General features: G+C 36.8%; 1 pseudogene; it reads right to left on the bottom strand.

Moving 5' to 3' along the window:
- LOC133074519 (mitochondrial adenyl nucleotide antiporter SLC25A24-like) overlaps nt 1–12556 on the bottom strand; it is a 55537-nt pseudogene that overhangs the window by 21792 nt on the left and 21189 nt on the right.

Here is a 12556-nt window from a genome sequence, read left to right as displayed (position 1 = left end):
CTCATTTTTAAGGTGAGAGGATTCAGGCACAGAGAGGTTAAGCAAATGGTGAAGCCATAATTTGTACTCAAGCAGTCTGAGTCTGCGGTCCTAACTGTTATCCTAACCGATAAGAATTAAGAAGTTTGGTGGCGTGGAAGGTACTCAGGATTACTAAAAAAGAAGGGAGTTGTACAGGGAATGTCATGTTTGATGGTCTGTTAGGATCAGCTACAGAGAATGACCAAAGTGAAACTGGACAGTACTAACAGAGAAAAAAAAGGTCATTGTTATTTTGCACTCCTACTTCCCTCCCCAAAAAAGAACTTACATTCTTCTCTTCCTTTTTCTGAATCAAGTGGCTATAATTGATTTGGAATAGATGATTACTATAACCAGAAATTATTCACAAGGAACCCCAGAACAGAAGTAATATGAGCCAAATCAAACTTCTGACACTAGGAAAAAATGGGGAGCAAAACAGTACCATTCAATCTCCTTGGTGGTCTGAAGATCAGGAGAGAGGTTTAAAAAACAGCTGCAAGTTACTGATATACCAGCTATATAGAAACCCAGCAACAGATGGAGTCACTAAGGTGGAGTGGGTTGTGTGCAGGGAGAGGAAAGGAATGGTCAAGGTCAATACTTATAGAAAACAATACTTATAGAAACAATCCTGAGAAAGAGAAGCCAGAAAAACAAACTGTAAAAAGAAAAATATGCTTTCTATTCACTCAGTTTTAAATGTATTTTTGATTTAAAATTTTTTCAATTGTATTATATTTTCAGACCTAATAAATCTGATGTAAGGCCATCATAGAAACAAACTCACCTCATAGAGAATGATATCTATACCAGCATACGGTATAACAGTCAGAAGACTAGGAATGTAGCCTTTGTAAAAGCCTGTAATCCTTTCGAGCTTCCAGATCTTCCTGGCATAGTCCAATAGCCCAGCGTACTGTCCAGTTTTACTTATAGCCAAATTAGTTTTTAAAACCTGAATGTAAAAGAATGTTATAGGGTCATTGATCAGTTACCCAACCCAGGGCAATCCTATAAAGTGTGAGTTACAGAATTAAAAAGAGAAGAGAATCTTAGGTCAAACTATATTTTCAATGACAGTATACCTGCTATCATTTTCCTACTTATTCTTGGAATATTTTACTTTTGCATACTACTATGTAACAGTTCATGGGGTCACAAAGAGTTGGACACAACTGAGCAACTGAGCACACACACATACACACACATGTTACAAATACAGTGCTTAAATACAAATACAGTGCTTTTACCAGATTCCTGAACTTAACTTTGCAGGAAGATAAAGTATCTGAATCCAGCTGTTCTTCTTTCTGTCTAAATTACATACTAGTGTAGCCACAGCTATTGTACTGTAAGTCAGATAAGGAACCCAAAATAGAATATAATTGGTCCAACCACTATGGAAAACAAGTTGGAGGTTCCTCAAAAAATTAAAAGTAGATCTACCCTATGACCCAACAATTCCTCTTCTGCTTATAATACGCAAAAGAAATGAAAACAGGATTTCAAAGAGATATATGCACTACTATGTTTATACATTTAGCACTATTCTGTAGCACTATTCACAATAGCCAAGATATGGAAATAAGCTTAATGCTTGTCAACAGATGTACATACAACAGATGTATATATAACAGATATATATACACATATATGTATATATTATAATAGAATGTTATTCAGCCATGAAAAAGGAGAACATCCTGCCATATTTAGGCCACCTCATGCGAAGAGTTGACTCGTTGGAAAAGACCCTGATGCTGGGAGGGATTGGGGGCAGGAGGAGAAGGGGGCGACAGAGGATGAGATGGCTGGATGGCATCACCAACTCGATGGGCATGAGTTTGAGTAAACTCCGGGAGTTGGTGATGGACAGGAGGCCTGGCATGCTGTGATTCATGGGGTCGCAAAGAGTCGGACACGACTGAGTGACTGAACTGACTGAACTGAAGTGAAATAAATCAGACAGAGGAAGACAAGTACAGTACAGTATCATTTATGTTTAATCTAAAAAGCCAAACTTGCAAAAACAGAGTAAAATGGTGGTTACCAGGGCATAAGAGGTGGGGCAGGTAAGATAGATGCAATTTAAGGGTACAAACTTGCAGCAAGTAATAATTGAGCTCTAGAGCTCTAACACACAGTATAGTGAATACAGACAACAATCTTGTACTATCATCAACCATCTTGCTGAGAGACTAGAACTTATTTATTCCAACCACTAAAAAGAAAGAATAACTATAAGTGTGATTGTAGTGCTAAATACTGCTATAATATATAAATGTATCAAATTAACTGTTGAACACCTTAAATTTACATAATATTATATGTCCGATATGTTCAAAAAACAAACCTAAAAGAAAAATGAAGCTCCTACAAACTCCATCTCCAACATAGTGTCCTAGTAAACTGATATTAGGATTTCACAAACATCAACACATGTATACATATACACACAACTTGTGAATGGCAATAGGTTTTTTAAACCATATATATATAAATATGTAAGAGCATACACACAAATACCAACACAAACAAAGACCCAAAAAATGGAAAATAAAAGACTAAGGAACTTATCCAGATGAAAGGATGTTAAAGAGACCTGACACATGATCTGAATTGGATCTGGAAAAAGAAATTACTATAAAGACAATTATTAGAACAATTAACAATTAATTACATTTCAATAAGGACTGTGGATTAGATAATAGTATTGTACTGCTGATAAATTTCCTGATTTTGATAATATATAAAAGAAAGTTCTTTGTTCTAAGGAAATTCACACTGAAATTTTTAAAGGTAAAGGGACACAACGTTTCCAACTTGCTCTGTCTCTACACAAACACACACACACACGCACACACACACACACACCTGTATGGAGAGAGGCAAAATGTTTATTGGAAATTTGTGTAGAGTATCCAGGGTTTCCTTGGACTAACGGAAAACACAGAAAACTCTGACACTGAAGTTTAGCATGAAAGAATAAGCCATGTTTCTTTACCAAGTATGTGGGCCTTAATTGTTATACTATTTGTTCATTTTTCACTGAGAAATGCTATGGTAGAAATGTATTTGCAGGAATCTCCTTATCTCCTACTATATCAGTTGCTTCTTTACTGTGCACATATAAAGCTACACAATCTGAAGGACATACTGCTTATCCTAGATTATATATAAATACTGCCAGATAAACACACAGGTCAATTTATACTTTGAAGAGAAAATAATCTTAAAATTCAAAAACCACATGGAAAATCTGTATTGTTTTTAAAAATTAGATATTTCATTCTTATAAAGGAGTAAAGAAGTATCATCATGACAGAAAAATATATTCTGAATATATTTAAATTTTGTACATCTGCTCTGACTCATAGCTCTAAAATTAATCACCTTCATGATTAATCCAGGATCTCTGGGTGTTCCTTGTATTCATTAACTTGGGATTTAGAAAAAATAAATAATAGCAAAACAAATTGGAGACTTTAAAACAAAAATAATTTAAATCCTCAGAGGAATTCAAGAGTATATTTCATCTAGGAGGTCAGTTCAATATTTGCAAATCAATCAATGTCACATATTACATGAACATTGAAGGATAAAAATCATGTGATCATCTCAAGATGCAGAAAAAACTTTTGATAAAATTCAACATTCATTTATGATAAAACTCCCAAGAAAGTGGGCATAGAGGGAAAAGTGAAAATGAAAGTGAAGTCGCTCAGTCGTGTCCGACTCTGAGACCCTGTGGACTGTAGCCTACCAGGCTCCTCTGTCCGTGGAATTCTCCAGGCAAGAATACTGGAGTGGGTTGCCATTTCCTTCTCCAGGGGATCTTCCCGACCCAGGGATCAAACCCGGGTCTCTTGCATTGCAGGCAGATGCTTTAACCTCTGAGCCACCAGGGAAAATATAGAGGGAATATACCTCAATATAATAATGGCCATAAAGACAAACTTACTGTCAACTCAATGGTGAAAAGCTAAGATAAGGAACAAGAAAAAGATGCTCACTAAACCACTTTTATTAGACATAGTATTGGAAGTCCTAGCCACAGTAGTCAGACAAGAAAAAGAAAATGGATCTAAATTGGAAAGAAGTAAAACTGTCAATGTTTGCAGGTGAGATGATACTATATAGAAAATACTAAAAAGCTGACACCAAAGAAACTATTCAAACTCATAAATGAATTCAGTAAAGTTACAGAACACAAAATTAACATCCAGGGCTTTCCTGGTGGCCCAGTGGTTAAGAATCCACCTGCCAAAGCAGGGGACAAAGGTTCAATCCCTGGTTTGAGAAGATTCCACATGCTATGGGGCAACTAAGCCCATGTGCCACAACTGCTGATCCCATGCTCTAAAGCCTACAGGCTACAACTACTGAAGCCTGCATGCTATAACTACTGAAGCCCATATACCCTAGATCCTGTGCTCTGCAACAAGAGAAGTCACTGCAATGAGAAGCCTGCACTCCGCAACTACTGAGTAGCCCCAGTCACTGCAGCTAGTGAAAGCCTATGCACAGCAACAGAGACCCAGTGCAGTCAAAAATTAATAAATTTTTTTAAATTGACATGTGGTAACATCATTGTTGGTATTTCTTTACATAGACAATAAACTAATAGAAAGAGAAAATTTAAAAAACAACCCCATTTACAATTGCATCAAAAAGAATAAAATACCTAGGAATAAATCTAACCAAAAAGATAAAAGACTTGTACCAGAAAACTGTAAGACACTGATGAAAGAAACTGAAGACAACACAAACAGATGGGAAGATAACTATGCTCATGGATTAGAAGAATTAATACTATTAATATGATTATATTACCCAAGGCAATCTACAGATTTGATATAAGATCTATCAAAATACCAATGGCATTTTTCATAGAACTAGAACAAATAATTTTAAAATTTGCATGGGAACACAAAATACCACAAATAGCCAAAACAATCTTGAGAAAGAAGAAAGCTAGAGGTAACATACCCCTTGGTTTCAAACTATACTACAAAGCTACAGCAATCAAAACAGTATGATGCTGGACCCAAAACAGACACATAAATCAACAGAAGAGAATAGAGAGCCAAGAAATGAACCCATATTTATATGGCTAATTGTAAATAATGCCAGAGGAGGCAAAATGTTGGAGGTACAAAGGAGAAAAGACAGCCTTCTAAATAAATGGTGCTGGGAAGACTGGATAGTTATATGCAAAAGAGTTAATCCAGACTACTTTCTCACATCATTTACAAAAATAAGCTCCAAATGGATTAAAGATTTAAATTTGAGACTTGAAACTATAAAAACTCCTAGAAGAAAATATAGGCAGTGTACCCTTGACATCAGTCTTAGCAATACTTTTTGTATGTCTCCTCAGGCAAAGGGAAACAAAAGCAAAAATAAACAGATGAAATTACATTAAATCAAAGGGCTTTTTCACAACAAAGGAAGCTACCAACAAAACAAAAAGGCAGCCTACTGAATAGGAGAAGATATTTGCAAATGATATATCTGATAAGGGGTTGATATCCAAAATATACAAAGAACTCATATAATTCAACATCAAACTCCCCACCAAAAAGATGGACAGAAGACCTGAGTAGACATTTTTCCAAAGAAGACATACAGATGAAAAAGAAACATGAAAGGATGCTCAATATCACAAATCATCAGAGAAATGAAAATCAAAACTATAATGAGATATCACCTCACACCTATCAGAATGGCTATCATCAAGAGACATCAAATAACAAGTGTTGGCAAGGATGTTAAGAAAGCGAACCCTTGAGCACTGTTGGTGGGAATATAAATCGGTGCAGCCACTATGGAAAACGGTATGGAAGTTCTTCAAAGAAACCTAAAGATAGAACTACCATACAATCCAGCAACACCACTTTTGGGTGTTTTTCTGAAGAGAGAAAAAAACCTTAATTTGAAAAGATATATGCACCCCTATGTTCATTGCAACATTATTTACAATAGCCAATATATGGAAGCAACCAAAGTGTCCATCAATAAATCAAAGGGTAAAGAAGACATCATACATATACACAGAGAGATAAAAAGAAAAGCAAAATCCAAAATTATTTAATAGTAGAAGATTTCCCAGAGCTGAAAAAAGCTCATTAAAAAATCTGAAATTAACCAATGAAAGAAAAGGGCCAGAATCTACACATTTCATTATAAAATTTCAGGAAAACAAGAATTAAAAGAAACTCTTAAGAGTTTCCAGATTATTTAATAAGAGTAATGTAAAGTGGTTGGATGTAAGTTTAACTTAAAAATTCAGCAGTTTTCATACATACCAGCAATAAGCATTAGCAAAATCTAATGAAATACATTAATAGCAACAAATACCACAATGTATCTAGTAATATAAAAGCCTCAAATGCATAAGACCTGTATAAGAAAATTATAAATTTTATCAAATAATACAAGAAAAGATCTAAATGGAAAGGAAGACATATCTCATTCCTGGGCAAAAAAAGAAATTCAATATTATAATTTTCATTTCTTCCCCAAATTCACTAATTACAATTAAGAGTCAAAATCCCAAATTGGTTTGCTTTGGCTTTTTTAAGAAACTGGGCAAGCCAATTCTAATGTTCATATGGAAGGGAAAATGCAGGAAAATAACAACAACAAAATGTCCCATTGGCAGATGAATGGATAAAGAACATGTGGTATGTGTGTGTATGTGTGTGTGTGTGTATATATACATATATATATATATATACATACATGCAACGGAATGTTACTTAGCTACCAAAAAGAGTTAAATAATGCCATTTGCAACAATATGGATGAACCTAGATATTATCATACTAAGCAAAGTCAGAAAGACAAATACTATATCACTTATATGAGTAAATATAAGTGATATTTATATTTTAGTAAAATAAAACATGATACAAATCAAATCAACAGAAATGCCAGCTTAGATATCACAGCTCTGGTAACACTGCCCTAGCAACAGATATTCTCTACTCAATAGCTACTAATAACAAGAGGATTCTGGCTCACTTGAAAAAAAAATTAGCCATAATTTTCATTAAGGATAACAAATCTTTTTCAATAGCACTTACCTCTAAGTGGTAAATAAAAGACTGAGAAGTCACCAGCCAAAGAAGCAGAAGCAAATTTCTCAAGTGTTCCTAATTTGGCTCCTTCAGAAGAAAGATACTCCTTATACTGAATTAACAAGAGTTCAAAGGTATGTTAGCATTGAGAAAGTTCAAAGAGGCATGCAAGTCATTCAATATCAGTGGATACCTAGGCATTTAATTTATAGTTAAAAACTATAATCCACATTTTTGTGCTGCTTATCCACTCAGTCAAGTCCAACTGCGATTCCATGGACTGTAGCCCACCAGGCTCTTATATCCATGAGATTTCCCAGGCAAGAATACTGGAGTGGGTTGCCATATCCTTTTCCAGGGGATCTTCCTGACCCAGGGATCGAACCCGTGTCTCTGAATTACCTAGTACCTAAATATAGTCATGTATATTAGATAGGAGGCCTCAATCTTAACAGTAGAGACTTCATCTTATACCTCAATTTGCTTAGAATAAGACATACAGCAAATAAGGTATATAGCAAACATTCAACAACTGTTGATTATGATAAGCAATAAATATAAAGAAAATGGAAAACTTTGAGATGGAAACAACTGAGAACCTTATGCAATATGTTTTGATGGCAACCATGTTATATTATAATGAAGCAACATGACATGACAAACAAACCCAGTATTCTTGCCTGGAGAATCCCATGGAGAGAGGAGCCTGGCAGGCTACAGTCCATGGGGTCACAAAGAGTTGGACATGACTGAAGCAACTTAACACACACACACACACACACAATTATAATAATAATATAATTATATAACTTTATAGTAATGTTCCAACACAGATATTAACAACTACTTCCCTTTGTTTTGTAATAACCCCAACCGATTTTTTAAAAAGTAAAACTGAATAATATTCCCTTGTTAATAAATGTCATAGGCAGTATGGTTTTACCTGTTCATAAGACCAGATCTTAACAGCTATTTCAGGAGCAAGCTTGAGAATATTCGTACCATTTCCTCTCCACACTCTTTCATCATCTCTATTAAATGGCTCATTATCTTCACATTCTTTGTTTCTAAACTCTGAGCCTTGAAAAGGAAAGGAAGAATTTTGAAAATTGTAGTACAACTTGAAGAACTTTGAAAACCACATATTGTAATTGGCAGGACAGAGTTGAAGTTCCTAAAATATGGAAGGTCTCTCCTGTTGGGGAAACAGCAGCTGTTCGGGTGATTAGACAGCTGTGGAGGTATGTTTATTTTAATCCCTGCACTGTAGCTTAAGAAGAGGACACCTTACACATGGGACACAAGATCATGCTGCAGACATGGTTGCTTTGTTGCCCCCTCCTCAGAGGAATGAACAAATGACTCTCTCATCAGCAAGAGTGAAATCAGGTGTACATTTCAAGAGACATGTCAGGGAAGCAACATTTCTGAAAAGTTAAGGCCACGGAAACTCAGAGAACTTATTGCTAACAAGTAGCTAAGAGGCCTTTAACAAGGGTAATCAGTGTGATCAGTGAAAGCAGAGAAAAAAGAGCAGAATCCAACTAACTCTGTGGCCAAGATCTGAAACCTTTCTCCAGGGCATGTGTTAGAAAAGAGATATACACTTTAGTCTTAAGACAGTATCAGAGAATGTGCTCTGGACATTGACTATACTGCATTAACATAAGAAAAATTAAACCCAGAGCAATATGACTCAACATGTGAGTGAAGATAACAAGAAAAATAAAAGATAAACTCAACAAATATATAGTCCAGTAAAAGAAGCTACAAAAGTGATTTAACAATAAGAGGTATTAAAGAGCTATGTATCTGTTTTTAAGGAGACTGGCAGCAGTCTGATGGCTGTAGTATGATAGTTGGATTCCTAGTAAATGTGGAGGGGATCAGCAGGCTCATTGTAAAACATTTATGAAGAGATAAGGAGGAAAAACTGACCAAAAATGGGGAAAAAACAAGAATGAGTATGAAGATAATTACCAACTCTCTATTGAGCAGAAAAAGACACAAACTCAGAATGATACTTGTATTTTACAGCCATCGTAATAAATAGATTTACTTTAATTTGTGCAATAAATCTACAAAAAAAGAGTTGAAATTCAGTCAACATATAACATAAGGAAATCTTTCTGAACTGGCTGTACACAGTCACTGAGCTAAGCCCTTGCATACCCACTCTCTCCTACACCAGCCACTCTAGCTCCAGGGAGTCCCAGGTAGACGCCACTTTAAATGGGTGCCTGCCTAGGTGACCATTAATCAGTCTACCTACGTACCTTCCTACCAGCCAACTGCCCTCTTGCATCATCCCTTGGCCTCTCTGTTCAGAGCATTAGTAAAATAAAAATACAGTTGACAATATTCATTAGAGTATTTAGATCCTTTTGGAAATTTTGGTGCATCAATTATTGTCTCTCTTGCCAGCAAGAACTTTTATAAAATAATATGATCTGATGTTTGGGAGGATACAGGAAAACAGGTAGTTTCACACAGTACTAGGAAAAGTAATGTATGATAAATGTGATTACATATCAAAAGCCTTATGGAGTAACCATCATAGTCAACAAAAGAATCCAAAATGCAGTACTTGGATGCAATCTCAAAAACAACAGAATGATCTCTGTTCATTTCCAAGGCAAACCATTCAATGTCAGGGTAATCCAAGTCTATGCCCCAACCAGTAACACTGAAGAAGCTGAAGTTGAATGGTTCTATGAAGACCTACAAGACCTTTTAGAACTAAGACCCAAAAAAAGATGTCCTTTTCAGCATAGGGGATTGGAATACAAAAGTAGGAATTCAAGAAACACCTGGAGGAACAGGCAAATTTGGCCTTGGAATACAGAATGAAACAGGGCAAAGGCTAATAGAGTTTTGCCAAGAGAACGCACTGGTCATAGCAAACACCCCCTTCCAACAACACAAGAGAAGACACTACACATGGACTTCACTAGAGGGCCAACACCAAAATCAGATTGATTATATTCTTTGCAGCCAAAGATGGAGAAGCTCTATACAGTCAGCAAAAACAAGACCAGGAGCAGACTGTGGCTCAGATCATGAACTCCTTATTGCCAAATTCAGACTTAAATTGAAGAAAGTAGGGAAAACCACTAGACCATTCAGGTATGACCTAAATCAAATCCTTTATGATTGTACAGTAGAAGTAAGAAATAGATATAAGGGACTAGATCTGATAGACAGAGTGCCTGATGAACTACGGACAGAGGTTCGTGACATTGTACAGGAGACAGGGATCAAGACCATCCCCAAGAAAAAGAAATGCAAAAGAGCAAAATGGCTGTCTGAGGAGGCCTTACAAATAGCTGTGAAAAGAAGAGAAGAGAAAAGCAAAGGAGAAAGGGAAAGATATATCCATTTGAATGCAGAGTTCCAAAGAATAGCCAAAGGAGAAATAAGAAAGCCTTCCTCAGCGATCAGTGCAAAGAAATAGAAGAAAACAATAGAATGGGATAGACTAGAGATCTCTTCAAGAAAATTAGAGATACCAAGGGAACATTTCATGCAAAGATGGGCTCAATAAAGGACAGAAATGGTATGGACCTAACAGAAGCAGAAGATATTAAGAGGAGGTGGCAAGAATACACAGAAGAGCTGTACAAAAAAGATCTTCACGACCCAGATAAGCATGATGGTATGATCACTCACCTAGAGCCAGACATCCTGGAATGTGAAGTCAAGTGGGCCTTAGGAAGCATCACTCTGAACAAAGCTAGTGGAGGTGATGGAATTCCAGGTGAGCTATTTTGAATCCTAAAAATTGATGCTGTGAAAGTGCTGCACTCAATATGTCAGCAAATTTGGAAAACTCAGCAGTGGCCACAGGACTGGAAAAGGTCAGTTTTCATTCCAATCCCAAACAAAGGAAATGCCAAAGAATGTTCAAACTACTGCACAATTGCACTCATCTCACATGCTAGTAATGCTCAAAATTCTCCAAACCAGGCTTCAGCAATACGTGAACCATGAACTTCCAGATGTTCAAGCTGGTTTTAGAAAAGGCAGAGGAACCAGAGATCAAATTGCCAACATCTGCTGGATCATTGAAAAAGCAAGAGAGTTCCAGAAACACATCTATCTCTGCTTTATTGACTATGCCAAAGCCTTTGACTGTGTGAATCACAATAAACTGTGGAAAATTCTTAAAGAGATGTGAACGCCAGACCAGCTGACCTGCCTCCTGAGAAATCTGTATGCAGGTTAGGAAGCAACAGCTAGAACTGGACACTGAACAACAGACTGGTTCCAAATAGGAAAAGGAGTATGTCAAGGCTGTATATTGTCACCCTGTTCATTTAACTTATATGCAGAGTACATCATGAGAAACGGTGGGCTGGAAGAAGCACAAGCTGGAATCAAGATTGCCAGGAGAAATATCAATAACCTCAGATATGCAGATGACACCACCTTTATGGCAGAAAGTAAAGCAGAACTAAAGAGCCTCTTGATGAAAGTGAGAGCGAAAAAGTTGGCTTAAAACTCAACATTTAGAAAACTAAAATCATGGCATCCAGTCCCATCACTTCACAGCAAATAGACGGGGAAACAGTGGCAGGCTTTATTTTTTGGGGCTCCAAAATCACTGTAGATGGTGACTGCAGCCATGAAATCAAAAGACGCTTACTCCTTGGAAGGAAAGTTATGACCAACCTAGACAGCATAGTAAAAAGCAGAGACATTACTTTGCCAACAAAGGTCCGTCTAGTCAAGGCTATGGTTTTTCCAGTAGTCATGTATGGATGTGAGAGTTGGACTATAAAGAAAGCTTAGCACTGAAGAATTGATGATTTTTTAACTGCAGTGTTGGAGAAGACCCTTGAGAGTCCCTTGGACTGCAAGGAGATCCAACCAGTCCATCCTAAAGGAGATCAGTCCTGAGTGTTCATTGGAAGGACTGATGTTGAAGCTGAAACTCCAAAACTTTGGCCACCTGATGTGAAGAGCTGACTCATTTGAAAAGACCCTGATGCTGGGAAAGATTTAGGGCAGGAGGAGAAGGGGACGACAGAGGATGAGATGGTTGGATGGCATCACCGACCCAATGGACACGAGTTTGGGTAAACTCCAGGAGTTGGTGATGAACAGGGAGGCTTGGTGTGCTACGGTTCATGGGGTCAGCAAAGAGTCGGAGACGACTGAGGAACTGAACTGAACTGATGTATAGAATTCCACTTGCAGTAATGGCAAGCTGGGTAATAAGGAAGGAATGAACTTCCAAGTAAGGATAACTGAAAAAGCCAATGGCATATTTATTTCTTAAAGTTTCTTAAAGGTATCCATGAGCTAACAAGACAGAGACCTATTCCAAGGCCAGTATCTAGGAGAGAAGAAGAAAATCCAGAAAGGTAGGGTTAGCATTCAAGTGTATTTCTCGACCCAGAAAAAAACAGTTATAAAGTTAACTCTTTGTTTTGTTGCCTCGCTAGGTT

The sequence above is a fragment of the Dama dama genome, chromosome 20 (genome assembly GCF_033118175.1).
Source record: "Dama dama isolate Ldn47 chromosome 20, ASM3311817v1, whole genome shotgun sequence".
Lineage (NCBI taxonomy): Eukaryota > Metazoa > Chordata > Mammalia > Artiodactyla > Cervidae > Dama > Dama dama.
Note: the sequence above shows the minus strand (reverse complement) of the source record. Positions and strands in the feature narration are given on the sequence as shown.